Source organism: Bubalus kerabau, chromosome 4, assembly GCF_029407905.1.
Source record: "Bubalus kerabau isolate K-KA32 ecotype Philippines breed swamp buffalo chromosome 4, PCC_UOA_SB_1v2, whole genome shotgun sequence".
NCBI classification, from domain to species: domain Eukaryota; kingdom Metazoa; phylum Chordata; class Mammalia; order Artiodactyla; family Bovidae; genus Bubalus; species Bubalus kerabau.
The window spans coordinates 364,182-382,110 of NC_073627.1; positions in this window are offsets into that span (position 1 = coordinate 364,182).

A 17,929-nucleotide genomic window follows, 5' to 3' on the forward strand; every position below is an offset into this window, starting at 1 on the left:
ATGGGGGCTGAGTTTACCTGAGTGAGCGCACACGTGGTGAAGGGGAGGAGGGGCGGGGCGGACGACGGGGGGCGGAGTCAGTGCTAGCTCAGTGCTGCCAGGCCCTGATCCCGGGATTTGATCCTGCTCTGAATACTTCTCCATAAATACAGCACATTGATGCCACGTGCCCACACAGATGGATGGCACAGGGCCCTGGCAGTCAGAGTGCATGCAGTAGTCAAGGCACCAGCAAGATCACAGGATCTGAGATCAGCAGGAACCTTGATGGCACCACAGAGCCTATTTTAAACTCAGGAGACTGAGGAGCAATTTTTGTAGTCTTGGCCAGTATGGACCAAAATAAATTTATTTCTACAGTTTGCAGAACTGTTGCCTCAAAAAAATGTTGGGCTTTTTATGAAGTTTATGTAGAAAGGAAACGTAGAACCCATGCCTAGAAATCCTACTTCCATGGGAGAAAGCCCACCAGGAAAACTGCTTGGAAAGTTTAAGGAATGTGACTTTTAAATTGTAAAAGAGAAAGACACTAAATTACAAGAAAAGTTCAGAGACAGAAGGAGTTGATCCAAAGCCTGCAGGCTTTGTCCTGGTGATAAACACAGCACACTTCCTCACGTTGCTGGGTTTATTCCTCCCATGCTTTCCCATGGGCTGTAGCCCACCAGGCTCCTCTGTGCATGGAATTCTCCAGGCAAGAATACTGGAGAATACATTTTCTTCTCCAGGGGGTCTTCCTGACCCAGGGATCAAACCCGTGCCTCCCGCATTGCAGGCAGATTCTTTACAACCCGAACCACCAGGGAAGCCATTGCACTTTACATGGTGCCAATTTAAAATTCAGTTTAAGTAATTTTTTTTCAGGTTAAGTAATTCCTAAGACCCAAATAGCTCCCCCTTGATGTTATCTGCCCAGTAGTCGCATGTAGTCTGCAGGAATTCCCTCTTCCCTGAAGACCTCCGGTCACCAGCCTTTTGCACACGTGTCTCCCAGCACATCTGTCCGCCGGTGTCGTGGGCTCTCTGCCCGACTCTGCACAGAACTGTTGCTGATGGCATCTCTTCTAGGCAGGGAGTCATTCTGCCAGCCATCACCTAAACGTCAACGTCCTCCCATCTGAGGTTGTATTTCTATGTTCCTTAAAAGAACATTGTAACAAAGTCTCGATTTGAACATGAATGGGGTTTTACCTACAGATTGAATCTGTTTTTCATTGTATCCTATGGTCTGATTCTGCCCTTAGCCTCTCATGAAGCAACTTTCCACGACTTATGAATGACTTCTGATCCCTTTTCCATTTACTTCCACCCATCTGTGGCACATGCTTCTGTGACATGTCCTTATTACCATGACGCTCTCTCCTTCCTTTTGGAATGCCTGCTGTTGCCTTCCTGCCTCTGCTGCATCCTGTCCCAGTGTGTGTCTCTCCCTGGAACTCACAGCAGGTTCACAGCAGACTCACTCACATGCTGTTCCCTTCGGAGCTCCTGCCTCCCATTTTAGCTGTGATATTTGGTACAAATTCCCAAGTACAAATTCTCCAACCAAGACTCCTGCTCCCACGTCTGGGCTCTGTAGAATCTTCACCTGAGAAATTACCATGGATCAAACCTAATGTACCTTTCCTTCTCTCCATTTACACCCCTTACCGACCCTCCCTCTCTCCTGGGCACCAGGCTTCCTGGTTCAGATCATCCATGACCCATTTCTCTACACTCAAGGAGTTATCTGGCCACGTTGGCTCCAGCTCTAATGGAGTGAGTTGAGCAGAGATGGACCCAGAGAAGAGTGGAGACAACAGGTACGTACCCGGTGAGGTTGTAACTGCACTGAGAATAAAGGGCAGTGCTGATGATAGGAAAGACTGTAGAGGGTTTCTGAAGGTTAGAAAACGTTGGAAAGCAGTTTTAAACACAGGTGGGGGAGTGGTGTGATGGAGAAGTTGCAGCTTAAAGAGAAAGGCTCATTGCTGGCTCAGAAGGTTCTTACTGGTAGCATCTTATCAAATGCTCTCTCAGTTACAAATACTCCAGGTTACAAATCCTTTGGAAATATATCCTCCACTTGCTCGCAGCAGAAGAGCACAGGTCACAGTTCTCCATTGCAGCATTGCTCGTAATATAAACAGAGTGTTGCATATCAGTGTTCATCCCAATGTGGTTGGGCAAGAAGTATTATACTTCTACATCATCCACTCAGTGCACTGCTCTGCAGGAAATTATGTCCTGATAGAGGACAACTTCCAAGGCATTGTCAAATAAATAAAAGCAACATGTAACAAAACACCGTGCTTAATATACCACTATGTATGTTTTGAATTAGGGCATGAAGGAGGAATATATTTTCATGTTTGCTTACAAGGAACTCTAGAAGGATCTGTAAGAAACAAAATGCTACCTGTGGAGGCAGATGGCCCTGGACACACAGGCTAAACGACAGGAGGCACAGATTAAGGCAAAGTGTATTTTCAGTATCTTGAATCATGTACCTGTATTACAACTTCTTTGGAATTTTCAATAAATTGAATTTTTAAAAACTTCCAAAGAATAAAATGCATTTTACTGTGTTTATTTTGCTATATTATTTTACTGTTTTTATCAACTGAATGACTTTCTGGTTGTCTTACCACAGTTGTTGTTTGGCTTCTCTAAAATGTCTATTCATGAGTCTTTTCTGGTGGTTTTCATGTTTTTATTTTAACTTTGGTAAGAAACGAAGAAAAAGATTTTTCTCAACACCCTAGGTAGTTCGTCCTTTTCTTCTTTCCTCCTTTGGTATACTTTATATACTTTGTGGGTTTTGGCACTATTTTCATAACTTTTATTTGCAAGAAAGAGGATAAAGCTATGCTAGTTTGCTAGGGGTGCCAGAATAGAATACCACAGACTGAAGCTTAAATAACAGAATTTCATCCAGGTTATCCCATCTCACAGGGCTCAGCTGCTCAGAGCTTTCCCTTACTGTGCTATTTTCTCATATCAACAGTTACGTTTCCTCTTTGTTACTGATTTTAGTTATCTTTTTTCTTAGTCAATATAGCTAAAGATTTGTTACTTTTGTTGACCTGTTTCAAGTAACTTTTGTTTAAAATTGATTTCTTTGGTTTTCCTCTTCTGTATATTTATCTGAGAGCCAATCTTTACTATTTTCACTCCTTCTAGCTTTGAGTTTGGTCTGCTCTCCTTTTTCTGCCTAGGTGTAAAGATAGGTTGCTTATTTGAGCTTTCCTTTTAATGTATGCATTCACAGCTTTACATTTCACTGTTGGTGATGTTTTTGCAGAATCTTTTTGATTTGTCTCCAGGTATTTTCTAAGTTCCTTTTTTTAAATTATTTTTTAGCCTGCTGGTTATTTAAGAGTGTGTTTAATCTTCACATACTTGTGGATTTTCCCACTTTTCCTTCTACTATTGATTTTTCATTTCATTGCTTTGTGACAGGAAAAAGTTCCTTTGTATGATTTGAGTCTATTTAGAGTAGACTTATTTTCTGGCCTAACATATGGTCAATTTTGGAGAATGTTCCCCATGCACTTGTGATAAGTATGGAATCTGTCTCTGCCCGAGTCACACGGTGCCCTAGCTGCACGGTTCTCAGGGGTCACCTCTCACTGTCGGGCATGACTGTTGGGTCGGTCGGCCATTTTCGTGCATTAGTCACACGGGGAGATCACTGGGACAAAAGGGACACCTTTCTGTCAGCCGGTGACTCTCAGTACCCCATTCTATGGCAGATAGGCTAAGAGTGAGCTCTGGTACGTCCTGGGAGCCTCTCTCAGACTCACCCCTTGGCTACATTCTCAGAAACTGGAAAATTTAGCCCTGCAAAAGGCCTGGCCCAAATACAAACTCAGTTCAGTTCAGTTACTCAGTCGTGTCTGACTGTTTGTGACCCCATGGACTGCAGCATGCCAGGCCTCCCTGTCCATCACCAACTCCCGGAGCTTACTCAAACTCATGTCCATTGAGTTGGTGATGCCATCCAATCATCTCATCCCCTATTGTCCCCTTCTCCTGCCCTCAGTCTCTCACAGTATCAGGGGCTTTTCAAATGAGTCAGCTCTTCACATCAGGTGGCCAAAGTATTGGAATTTCAGTTTCAACATCAGTCCTTCCAATGAACACCCAGGACTGATCTCCTTTAGAATGGACTGGCTGGATCTCCTTGCAGTCCAAGGGACGCTCAAGAGTCTTCTCCAACACCACAGTTCAAAAGCATCAATTCTTCAGTGCTCAGCTTTCTTTATAGTGCAACTCGAAGTTCACTCTTGCCATCTCCTGTTTGACCACTTCAAATGTACCTTGAGTCATGGACCTGACATTCCAGGTTCCTCTGCAATATTGCTCTTTACACCATCGAACCTTGCTTCTAAGACCATTCCCATCCACAACTGGGTGTTGTTTTTGCTTTGGCTCCATCTCTTCATTCTTTCCGGAGTTATTTCTCCACTGATCTCCAGTAGCATATTGGGTACCTACCGTCCTGGGGAGTTCATCTTTCAGTGTCCTATCTTTTTGCCTTTTCACACTGTTCATGGGGTTCTCGAGGCAAGAATACTGAAGTGGTTTGCCATTCCCTTCTCCAGTGGACCATCAGACCTCTCCACCATGACCCGTCCGTCTTGGGTGGCCCCACAGGGCATGGCTTAGTTTCATTGAGTTAGACAAGCTGTGATCCATGTGATCAGATTGGCTAGCTGTCTGTGATTGTGGTTTCCGTCTGTCTGCCCTCTGATGCCCTCTCTCAGTGCCTGCCGTCTTACTTGGGTTTCTCTTACCTTGGACATGGGCTATCTCTTCACAGCAGCTCCAGCAAAGTGCAGCCGCTGCTCTTTACCTTGGAAATGAGGTAGCTCCTCTCAGGTTCTGCCCCTGATCTTGGACGTGCGGTAGCTCCTCCCAGCCGCACTCCTGCGCTGTGGGGGACCCCAAAAAATGGCCTCTGAAAGGCACACTAGCTTTTGCCAAAAGCAGGGAGAGAACTCAGAATCTCCTTACTTTCAGTCCTTCAGGGCCCTCAGTCGGAATCCAGGTTTCAGGGACTCATGCCGCATTTCTCCCTGTTGCCTCCCTGTCTCCTGTCCCCCTCTGTCTCTCTCCATCAGGTTTCCTAGACGACCCCTACTCGACCTTTCATGCCAACATGACCTCTTGGAGAGGATTCTGATGTTCCCTTTGGTCCAGGTCTTTCTCCTATATTCAAAAGCCTGAAGGATCAAAAGCTCTCCTAACATTCTAAAGATCCCCTTCTAACTATGCTTATCTCTCAGGTGGGGAGGGAACCAAGCTTTCCCCACCCCTGAACATCCTAAAGAATTCCCTTGTAACTACTCCTGTTTCTCAGGATGGAGAAGGACCAAGCTTGCCCCACTTTTGCAAATTCCCTTAACCCTTCAGGTCCTTCTGATGGGACAAAGACCTCCCTTCCCACCAGAGGGATAATCCAAGATTTTTATCAGCTGATCTGCCCCTGATATTAGAGTCAATTTGAGCACTATTTGACCTATAAATTAGGTATAAAACTATGACTACAGAAAGGAAAGGTGAGTTTCTGACACAGGATGGCCATGATATTCTTTAGACTCTGGAAAAAACTGGTTAAACTGAAAATTTTTTTCCTTGGAAACTGGAAAACCAGGTCTTTTTGCATATACAATTAAAAACAAGTTTGTTAAAAAGACTGCCTAGGGAAAAGCTTGAAGTTAACCCTTTTCATGTCCCTAAAATACACAGCCAATTTTGCCTGAGACCTCAACCTTGGGCAAATTAGAACTTCAAAAAAATGGGGGTGGGGGTGGGGGGAACAAAGAGACATTTTAAATGTCAAGTGGAAAACTATGAGACTTCTCTCTGTCTGTCTCAATTTATGTATGTCTCAGTGTGTGTCTTTTGTTTGTTTGTTTTAATAATATTGCCAAAATGGTAAATGAGTTCTAATTTAATTGGCCAAAGAAAAGTTAAAGAATAAAAATTCTTTAAGTAAGGGTTGAGGGTAGTTGGTTGGTTTATTTCACTTAGCGGCTCTCTAGTTGTTCCACCACCACTTGTTGAAAAGACTGTCCTTTCAGGATGCTTGTTGAAAGCCAGCTGGCCATACATTTGCGGGTCACATTTCCCTGGTGGCTCAGATGTTAAGGCGCCTGCCTACAATGCAGGAGACCGGGGTTCAATCCCTGGGTCGGGAAGATCTCCTGGAGAAGGCAATGGCAACCCACTCCAGTATTCTTGCCTGGAAAATCCCATGGACAGAGGAGCCTGTTAGACTACAGTCCATGGGGTCGAAAAGAATTGGACATGACTGAGCGACTTCACTTCACTTCACTTCAAAGAAAAATAAGTACTTACAAATCAGACAATTCTAAATACAAGAGAAATTAACCTAAATGAATATCAGATTCATGTGAGCTGGAAAATATTCAATATGAAATATCTAGTATTAATGTTTGTTTGCTAATCTAATATAGACATGTCAAGAGTCATTAACATTAAGCTTAATATTTTCATTGTGCCTAGGTTTATTATAAGTTAAATATTGTTATATCTGTTACAAGTTTGTAAAGAAGGAAAGTACCTCTAGAAGAAAAAAAAAACTCATAAAAAATGTAAATGAGATATGAATTTTTAGATAAACTATTAAGACTAATTATATTTTAGGAATGTCTGTCTAAAATAGTCTCTCCAGATTGGGGTAACTTGAATTTCTGCTGCTGCTGCTGCTGCTAAGTCACTTCAGTCATGTCCGACTCTGTGCAACCCCATTGATGGTAGCCCACCAGGCTCACCCATCCCTGGGATTCTCCAGGCAAGAACACTGGAGTGGGTTGCCATTTCCTTCTCCAGTGCATGAAAGTGAAGTCAAAGTGAAGTCGCTCAGTTGTGTCCGACTCTTAGCGACCCCATGGACTGCAGCCTACCAGGCTCCTCTGTCCATGGGATTTTCCAGGCAAGAGTACTGGAATGGGGTGCCATTGCCTTCTCAACTTGAATTTACAGGGGTGTGCTAAACTAAGTGACAGAAGTTTATTGAATAGCTAGGTCATTTCCAAATAAAATAAGATTCTGAAACATTCATTACTGAACACTAACTTCCTCTTAGAGAGAAACTAGAGATTTTGGACGATTAATGAATAATGTTTGCTGCCATCCTGAGATGTTCTCTAGAATTTTCTTTAGAAATTATCACTGGTAATTATGTTCACCAATCTATAGAATGCTAATATAAAGGTCAGTTCTTGGTTGCTTATGGAAAGTAGGATGTGTGTTTTCAGTAAAAAAGATACGAGACATGAAATTACATTTTATGAAGGGAGAAGGAAGTGGGTCTGACTTATTGGTGGCTGTTTCAGCTGGGAGAACAAAGTAATGGGTACAGAACATGATGAGGTTTTATGGGAAGTGGACCCCAAGGGAAGAATTTTGTGCATAAATACAAGTTTTATTGAGATGTTGAACTGCCTTTGATACTGGATTTTAAGTTTCTTTATCTCTTAAGTGATCTATCTTTACCTTTGAAATCTTTTGTTAACTTTGGCTAAGTGAGTAACTTGTTTCATAGCGACTTATATGATCCTATCCGACTGAGTGTTATAAACCCGTTTGATATTTATTGAAAACATTTCCTAAATCATTTGACTTCTGGCTAAATTTGGGGTGCTTCAGAGGGCCCCTGAGACATCCCAAAGGAGATATTAAGCTACCTGAGTTCATTTGACATGTTAAATTACATGGGAAGTATTGTTGGAGGAGTAGTGAATCTTGTCCAGTTACATTATATGGTTGATGTTACTAATATAGGTATCCTAGAAATTATGTGAAATTCATGAAAATCTGATATGTCCTGGTAAAATGTTGTCAGTTATAATTCTATTTATCATATTAAAGTATTACATATCACAGGAATGACCAGGCTACTTTGTCAATTGCAATTTTTTAAATTTTTTTTTATTGAAGGATTGCTGATGTACAATTTTATGCCAATCTCTATTGTATAGCAAAGTGGCTCAGTTATGCACATATATACATTCTTTTTCTTTTTTTTATTGTATTTTATTTTATTCTTTAACTTTACAATATTGTATTGGTTTTGCCATATATCAACATGAATCCGCCACAGGTATACACGTGTTCCCCATCCTGAACCCTCCTCCTTCCTCCCTCCCTGTACCATCCCTCTGGGTCATCCCAGTGCACCAGCCCCAAGCATCCAGTATCATGCATCGAACCTGGACTGGTGACTCGTTTCATATATGATATTATACATGTTTCAATGCCATTCTCCCAAATCAACACACCCTCTCCCTCTCCCACAGAGTCCAAGAGACTGTTCTATACATCAGTGTCTCTTTTACTGTCTTGTATACAGGGTTATTGTTACCTTCTTTCTAAATTCCATATATATGCATTAGTATACTGTATTGGTGTTTTTCTTTCTGGCTTACTTCACTCTGTATAATAGGCTCCAGTTTCATCCACCTCATTAGAACTGGTTTAAATGTATTCTTTTTAATGGCTGAGTAATACTCCATTGTGTATGTCAATTGCAATTTAATCAGATTTTAAACATGCCTTCTATGGTCTCATTCTGATTCCTTTGCAAGAACACTGCTACTTCAAGATTTATGGAAAAGACTTCCAAGATTCACCGATAAACACATTTTGTTTCATTGTTATCTCGTAAGCTGGCACCAGACTAGGATTTAGTCTACTCTCTATGTTAAAAAAACAAAGTTTTCTTAGAATGAGGCTTTCAAAAACATTATGAATTTCTTTGCCTTTAAGTGATTTATATTTGTTCTTTAAATCTTTTGTTACTTTGGTAAAGTAAATAAGTATTCTTTAAGGTTATGGAACATGTAAAAGCTCATTCTGCTTCCACAAAAAAATAACGCCTCACTGTTAGAATTTTCTATTCTGATGTCCTTAAAACATGGCAACAGTCTACTCCTAAAATGGGGAATTAAAAATGCATGAACAGTAGCTGTAAATTAAGGAGTCAGGGCTATGGGAAATCCAAGGCGGCCGCTTGGCTTTTCCCAGCTCCCTGACAAACCTCATTTTTATTTGATGGGTTAAAGCCTTCCCTGGCTTGAGGGCTAATGCCCTCACAATGACAAATATATATATATTTCACTTAATATTAAGTTCTAGTTTTGTTGGTTAAGGTCTGTGTTTACCATGACTCACTTCTGAGACAGTTCCTTGCTGTTATGTTATATTGCTAAAAGGTTTAATTAATTAAGTTATTTAAACGTACACTCTAAGTTTGTTTCTAAAGCTTATCTCAGTAACCAATCTTTGGATAAATGTCAGACCCTCCATGATGTACAACCAGGAGATTAACACCTGGCTATAATCACTTAACTGTCAGATGACCTGGGGTATACTGGGCTCTATGTAATGAAAGTTCTTGACTTAAATTCTTGCTTATGACCCTACTAATACCTGCTAGCTATATTATTTTCCATGTTGCTTGTTTCAGGATATTGTTTCTTACATTACTAAATGTGTGACTGATGTGATAAAATGCTGATATGCAGTTCTTTATGCTTTAGAACTGTGGTGTTGGCGAAGACTCTTGAGAGTCCCTTGGGCTGCAAGGAGATCCAACCAGTCCATCCTAAAGGAGATCAGTCCTGGGTGTGCATTGGAAGGACTGATGCTAAAGCTGAAACTCCAATAATTTGGCCACTTCGTGCGAAGAGTTGACTCATTGGAAAAGACTCTGATGCTGAGAGGGATTGGGGGCAGGAGGAAAAGGGGATGAAGGAGGATGAGATCGCCGGATAGCATCACCGACTCGATGGATGTGAGTTTGAGTGAACTCCAGGAGTTGGTGATACACAGGGAGGCCTGGTGTGCTGCGATTCATGCGGTCGGAAAGAGTTGGACACGACTGAGTGACTGAAGTGAACTGAACTGAACTGATGAGATCAATGAATGTAATAATGTAACTCTATATATGGAAAGAAGCAACAAGAGGGAATATTCTCCTGGGCCAAGAGGCTAGTAAGACAGGTATGGTCCTGAGACTTTTGCTACTTGCAAGGTCTGGTCTAGTAACACACACAATGGCCTGTCAATGGAATCTTCATTAGACCTGGGACACAAGGGCCCTGAAATGCCCCCAAAGCATGGTCAAATATGTGGTTATGAAGGGACCCTGCTGGCTGGAAGTTGGCACTTGCCAGCTGTCTCTACAAAGATTACATCATGACCACTGCAAGCTGCTGACCTTGAAAGGAGTTCAGGGTGGAGATCAGAAATAAGGCACTCTGTGCTCTGGGAAAAACCCAGAAGAACCGGCCTTCAGAGAGTCGGATGTTTTCAGGTAAAGGTTTTTTATGAGCCCAGCTTCTCGCCTCTTCTTGCACCCAGAGAAACACTAATGTCACGACCCAATGTCTGGCCCTGGTTCTGGCTACCTCCTTGGGAGCTTTTCTGCTTCTCTAAATCTGTGGGCCATGTATCTTTAACGTTCTTGTTAAGTTGGCTTCTTCTAGATTACAGCATATCTCCAAGTGATAGTTTGACAAGGATATTCCCTGGCCAACACCCAGACAATGCTGAAACGAGTTGCCTTATCATTCCATGGACTCTCATCTCCTTCCGTAAATGCATCCTGGCAGAGAGCAGGCAAAGGGACCCTAGAGCCCCACGACGCCCCTACAGCCCGAAGAAGCCAGAGCAGTCATCGCCCCTTTTCCCCTGAGACCGGGCTCCCAAATGCCTGAGAAGGGAAATAGGTAGATAGTTAGACGTGAGCAGGGTATCAAAGGGGGCCAAAGAATTGGCCCTAAAAATAAAGAGAGGGAGGAAGGTGGAGACCCAAGGGCGGAAGAGCAGAGAAAACCGAGGGGGAACGGAATGCAGGAACGGAGAACCAGACCCTGATCGTCCTTTCCTCCCCCATGATGTAACTACTAACGGATTTCAGGTGCTCCTGAGCAGTACAACCTGTTTCTCCTCCTACCCCATAGGGAGAAGGTCTTTGCTTTACTCTCCGCCCCACCCCACCCCCTTCTCATCCAATCAGCAATGACCCGCAAGACCCCTATCCTGCTCCCTGTACCCTGGGTATACAATTGGGCTAAGGGCCCCTGTTCAAAGACAGTTCTTTCTTGAGCTGGCCGCTGTTCTAATAGCGTCTCCCACGCTAATAAACTTTATTTCCCTCTCACTCTGTCTCATGTCAGGAAATTCTTTTCCAACCAGCGCCCAGACCACGACAATTTTCCTTACTGTTGTTACAAAATACTGATTAAATTTTCCTATCTAAAATAGGAATGTCTGATTTACTTACAGGGATGACTATAACTGACACAGGAAACCCCATGAGACTATCAGGGGATTTCTCAGAAGAAAACTACAGGCCAGGAGAGAGTAAAATGAAATATTCAGAGGGCAGAGCAATAAAAATTGCCAACCAGGAAAACTCTATTCACCAAACTTATCCTTCAAATATGAAGAGAAAATAAAGGCTTTCCTAAAGAAAAGCTGAGGGAGTTCATCACCACCAGACCCGCCTTGCAAAGAATGCTGAAAAAGTCCAAGCAGAATAAAAAAGATGCAAAGTAACACATGAACACACACAAAAGTATATAACACACTAGGTCAGGTAAAAATGTAGAGTCAGATTTAGTTAATTCCAGTTACTTAGAAGAATGGTATATTAACAACTTCAAGTATAAAGGCTCAAGGAAAGGATGACTAAAAGTAACTACAGCTAATATACTTTATCACCAAACACACAGCATCAAAGAGAGAGCTGGAACATCAGAACATTGCAGAGGAAGAGTTAAATGGCGGAGCCACTTTATTGGCTAAAAAAGCCAGGTTGCAATCAGCACAAGACAAACTGTTTTAGGCATAAATTTTAATGTAAGCTCCATGGTAACCACAGTAAAAATCTAGAGTAGATGCAAGAAATATAGAAAGGGGAAACAATACCCCAATGAGAAGCCACCAATTTACAAAAGTAGGCAGAAACAAAGGGAAAGGGAATAAATGGAGACAAAAAACAATCAGAAAGCAATCACTCAGATGGCAGGAGTCAGCTCTTACATATCAATACGCAGTCTAAATGCAAATAAAGTGGGTTCACCAATAAGAAGACACAGATGCTTTAAAAAAAAAAAAAAAAGCCCCAACTATATGCTGTCTACAAGAAACTCACTTCAGCTTTAAGGATACAAAAAGGCTCTAAGTGAGGGGATAAATAAGGGTATTTCACAGGAATGAAAACAGAAAGAAAGGGGGCATAGTAATTCTTATATCAGACAAAATAGACTTTAAGAAAAAATGATAAACATCAAAAGAGGCCATTGTATGACAAAGGGTTAATACATCAAAAAGTATACACACACACACACATATGCAAATATATAAAACAACATTGGATCACCTAAGTATTTTAAGCAAATAATAACAGATCTATAGGAAATAAACAGACAACATTACAACAATATAGGGGGGTTCAACATCTCACTCTTAACAATGGATAGGTCATCGAAACAGAAAATCAAGAATGATGTGTTGGAATTAAACCAAACTTTAGGCCAAATTAAATTAAGAGACAAATATAGAATATTCTACCCAATGGAACCAGAATACACATCTTCTCAGTCAGTCAGTCAGTCAGTTCAGTCGTGTCTGACTCTGCGACCCCATGAATCACAGCACGCCAGGCCTCCCTGTCCATCACCAACTCCCGGAGTTCACTCAGACTCACATCCATCAAGTCAGTGATGCCATCCAGCCATCTTATCCTCTGGCATCCCCTTCTCCTCCTGCCCCCAATCCCTCCCAGAATCAGAGACTTTTCCAATGAGTCAACACTTTGCATGAGGTGGCCAAAGTACTGGAGTGTCAGCTTTAGCATCATTCCTTCCAAAGAAATCCCAGGGCTGATCTCCTTCAGAATGGACTGGTTGGATCTCCTTGCAGTCCAAGGGACTCTCAAGAGTCTTCCCCAACACCACAGTTCAAAAGCGTCAATTCTTCGGCGCTCAGCCTTCTTCACAGTCCAACTCTCACATCCATACATGACCACAGGAAAAACCATAGCCTTGACTAGACGAACCTTTGTTGGCAAAGTAATGTCTCTGCTTTTCAATATGCTATCTAGGTTGGTCATAACTTCTTCCAAGGAGTAAGCGTCTTTTAATTTCATGGCTGCAGTCACCATCTGCAGTGATTTTGGAGCCCAGAAAAATAAAGTCTGACACTGTTTCCCACATCTTCCCAGGTCTACACAAAACCTTCCCCTGGACAGATAAGGTGAGGACGGGACACGGGCGCGTTTAAGTAGAGGTCATTGCTGTTGCAGATGCTGTTGTTGTCATTAGTTGCGTCTGACTCTCTGAGACTCTGTCCATGGGATTTCCCAGGCAAGAATCCTGGAGTGTGTTGCCATTTCCTTCTCCTGGGGATCCTCCTGACCTAGGGATCAAACCCAAATCTCTTGAATTGGCAGGTGGATTTTTTACCATCTGAGCCACCACAGAAGCCCCTAAGAAGTATATATTACATATATTGCTCCTGCTGCTGCTAAGTCCCTTCAGTCGTGTCCGACTCTGTGCGACCCCATAGACGGCCGCCCACAAGGCTCCTCCGTCCCTGGGATTCTCAAGGCAAGAACACTGGAGTGGGTTGCCATTTCCTTCTCCAATGTGTGAAAGTGAAAAGTGAAAGTGAAGTCGCACAGTCGTATCCGAGTCTTAGCGACCCGATGGACTGCAGCCCACCAGACTCCTCCGTCCAAGACAGTAAAGTGCTGGCTTAAAAATTATGCACAACCTAAAAGTTTAGAGTTATGTTTTATTTAGCAGGAATTTTTAGGATTTCAAAACAGGGAGACAGCACCTCAAGAAAACCCGAGGAAACTGCTCTGAGGTGAGGGGGGAGCCAGGTTATATAGAAGTTTTCACAAAGGGCAAGTAGTCAGAACATCAAAGATTACTGTTAATTAAAAGAAAGCCAGATATGTCAAGTGAATGAATTTAGCACTTTTCTATGTGTGGGAAGAAGCAAGAGGCTGAGCTCACTGAAATCATTCCTTTGATATGCATCTCAGCTGTTTGGGGACAGCATATGTGGTTTTGTTTTGGAAGGAATAGGAGTCTTTATTTATTTATTTATTTGGCTGTGCCAAGACTGGGCTGTGGCATGTGGGACATTTTAGTTGAGGCATGTGGGACCTAATTCCCTGACCAGGGACAGAACCCGGGCCCCTTGCATTGGGGGCACAGTCTTAGTCTTGAAGTAGGATCTTATTTCCCCATCTAGGAAATGAACCTAGCTGCCAGTCCACCAGTGGCTACAGGCTACAAGCTAAGTTCCTCGATTCTTACTCCATTTGAAAGCAAAAGTGTTTCAAGGAGGCAAAAACTGCAGAACAAGTGCAAAGTTTTTTATATAGAGACACAGCGCAACACATAGGAGAGCACTCAGAGAAATAATTTATTTATGTCAGAAGCATGACGGTAACACGTACACTGGGAGAGGAGCATGGTGTCCTGAACGGGGAGCGCAGTAAGAAGCTGATTTAAAACACTCATATAGGAGTGTCCTTATATAGGATCTTCGTTTACATTTGGCCAATTACTTTGTTTCTTTTCTCACACCTGGCTGGTCCTTCGACCATAAGATGCTTGTGCAAATTTTTGCTAATACGGATTCCACCACACAAGCCCGTAGGTGTATGTCCACACTTATGGGATGGGACTCCCTTCCCTTTTTGACCCTCAACAAGCCTTCCTGCACTTGCGTGCACAGAGAAGTCCTCCTTGACCTAAGGAGTGGGCACTGTATCTCTACTTCAGCAGAGCTCAGTGTTTGCTACAAGCTTTGTCCTTGGAGTGTCTGGGTGAGAGCAAAGCTTCAACTTTACTCCCCTTGACAATCGCCAGGTGTCCAGCCTGGGACCCATCTACATCCTACCGCATTTTCACATCTTGAGTTCCCTCGGGGCTCGCCATGGGGCATAGCTGCAGTCTGAAGGCTGCCAGAGGGCAGATAGGCTTTCCCTCCTGAGTCCCCTCAGGGCTTCACCAGCTCACCTTTGGCTGGTGGCCGCAATCACTGAGGACTGTGAAATCATTTGTTACTGACATGGCAGGAAACATTCCATTTCTCAATGGCAAAGCAGAAGTATAGTAAACTCTGATTCCTTAAAATATAAAACCTGTCGACTTAACCACCATGAAGGATTTCAGCCCCTTTCTAGATACCAGGGGATACAAGAATTGGCCTTATAAACTTGACTCCTGGAAATATCTATCTGAAGACTTGTTCCACCAGTTTTCCCACAGCACAGGGGGCTTCATTTCTGCTCTCCAGCCTGAACTCCTTTCAGGGGGTGTTGCACATCAGCAGCTGCAGGAGCACACTATCTGACCTTGTAGAGCTGGAAGGCAAGTGACCATTGCAGGTGCCAATTTGCGGCTGACAAACCTAACCTAGCGCGCTTTAATACCTCTCTGCTTTACCTTTTCAGTATTTCCTCAACTACGTCCACGTGATATCTATGTCAGCTACAAATTGGCACTTGTGACGAGCATTGGCCAGAGACTGACCTGCAACAGGGGATTTGCCAGCTGCCTCAGCGGAGATTGACCCCTGTGCTGCTGAAGCTGCCGACCTTCAACATCCGCTGAGGGGAATTCAGGGTGCAGAACCAGGCATGCTCCAGGGAAACTGGTGGAACGGGTCTTTTACATAGTCAGATATTTTCAGGAACTGATTTCTTGATCCCAACTCTTACATTTCTTCATATCTAGAAAATCACTGAATCCCTTCATGGTGACATCAGCTCCTCGTGACCAGCAGAAAACCTTTTGCAAAATAACTGCTTGATTGCATTGACCTCCCCATTCACCAAAATCCTATATATTGACCTCCCCCCACTGCCTCTTTGGAGCAGTCTCTGAGAGTTATCTGAGGTGCTGTCTCCTGTGCTCAGTCCTCATTTTGCCCCAAATAAAATGTAGCTTGGCAACTATCACATCGTGCGTATCTCCAGCTTTCTCAATGACCTCTCTAGTCTTTCCCATTCTATTGCTTTCCCCCTTTTCTTTGCATTGTTCAGTTAAGAAGATTTTCTCATCTCTCCTTTCTATTCTTTGGAGCTCTGCCTTCAGATGGGTATATCTTTCCTTTTCTCTTTTGCTTTCACTTCTCTTCTTTTCTCAGCTCTTTGTAAGGCCTCCTCTGACAACCATTTCTTTCTTTTGGGGATGGTTTTTGTCACTGCTCCTGTAAAATTTTATGAACTTCCATCCATAGTTCTTCAGACACTCTATCAGACCTAAATCCCTTGAATTTATTTGTCACCTCCACTGTATAACCAGGCTGCTGCGGCTGCTAAGTCGCTTCAGTCGTGTCCGACTCTGTGCGACCCCATAGACAGCAGCCCACCAGGCTACCCCGTCCCTGGGATTCTCCAGGCAAGAACACTGGAGTGGGGTGGGGATTTGATAACATCATACCTGAATGGCCTAATGGTTTTCTCTACTTTCTTCAATTTAAGTTTTAATTTTGCAATAACGAGCTCATAATCTGAGCCGTAGTTAACTCCTGGTCTTGTTTTTGCTGACTGTATAGAGCTTTTCCATCTTTGGATGCAAAGAATATAATCAATCTGATTTTGGTATTGAGAGTCTGGTGATGTCCATGTGTAGTCATCTCTTGTGTTGTTGGAAGAGGGTGTTTGCTATGACTAGCGCGTTCTCTTGGCAAAACTCTGTTAGCCTTTGCCCTGCTTCATTTTGTATTCCAAGACCAAACCTGCCTGTTGCTCCAGATATCACTTCACTTCCTACTTTTGCATTCCAGTCACTACAAACAAAGCTAGTGGAGGTGATGGAATTCCAACTGAGCTATTTGAAATCCTGAAAGATGATGCTGTGAAAGTGCTGCACTCAATATGCCCCCCAAATTTGGAAAACTCAGCAGTGGCCCCAGGACTAGAAAAAGTCAGTTTTCATTCCAATCCCAAAGAAGAGCAATGCCAAAGAATATTCAAACTACTGCACAATGGCACTTATTTCACATGCTAGCAAAGTAATGCTCAAAATTCTCCAAGCCAGGCTCAAGAGTATGTGAACCAAGAACTTCCAGATGTTCAAGCTGAATTTAGAAAAAACAGAGAAACCAGAGATCAAATTCCCAACATCCGTTGGATCATAGAAAAAGCAAGAGAGTTCCAGAAAGACATCTACTTCTGCTTCCTTGACTATGCTAAAGGCTTCGACTGTGTGGATCACAACAAACTGTGGAAAATTCTTCAAAATATGGGAATGCCACATAATGTCACCTGCCTCCTGAGAAAGCTGTATGCAGGCCAAGAAGCAACAGTTTGAACATGAAATGGAACCAACTGACTGGTACAAAATTGGGAAAGGAGTATGTCAAGGCTGTATATCGTCACCCTGCTTATTTAACTTATATGCAGAATACATCATGCAAAATGCCGGGCTGGATGAATCACAAGCTGGAATCAAGATTTCCCGGGAGAAATATCAATAACCTCAGATATGCAGATGACACCACCCATATGGCAGAAAGCAAAGAGGAACAAAAGAGTCTCTTGTTGAAGGTGAAAGAGGAGACTGAAAAAGCTGGCTTAAACCTCAACATAAAAAAAAAAAAAATTAGGATCACGGCATATTCACTTCATGGCAAATAGAATGGAAAACAGACACAGTAATAGACTTTATTTTCTTGGTTTCCAAAATCACTGTAGTTTGTTGACTGCAGCCATGAAATTAAAAGATGCTTGCTCCTTAGAAGAAAAGCTAGGATGAACCTAGACAGCATATTAAAAAGCAGAGAGACTTTGCCTACAAAGGTCCATATGGTCAAATCTGTGGTTTTCCCAGTAGTCGTGTATGGATGTGAGAGTTGGACAATAAAAAAGACTGAGCACAAAAGA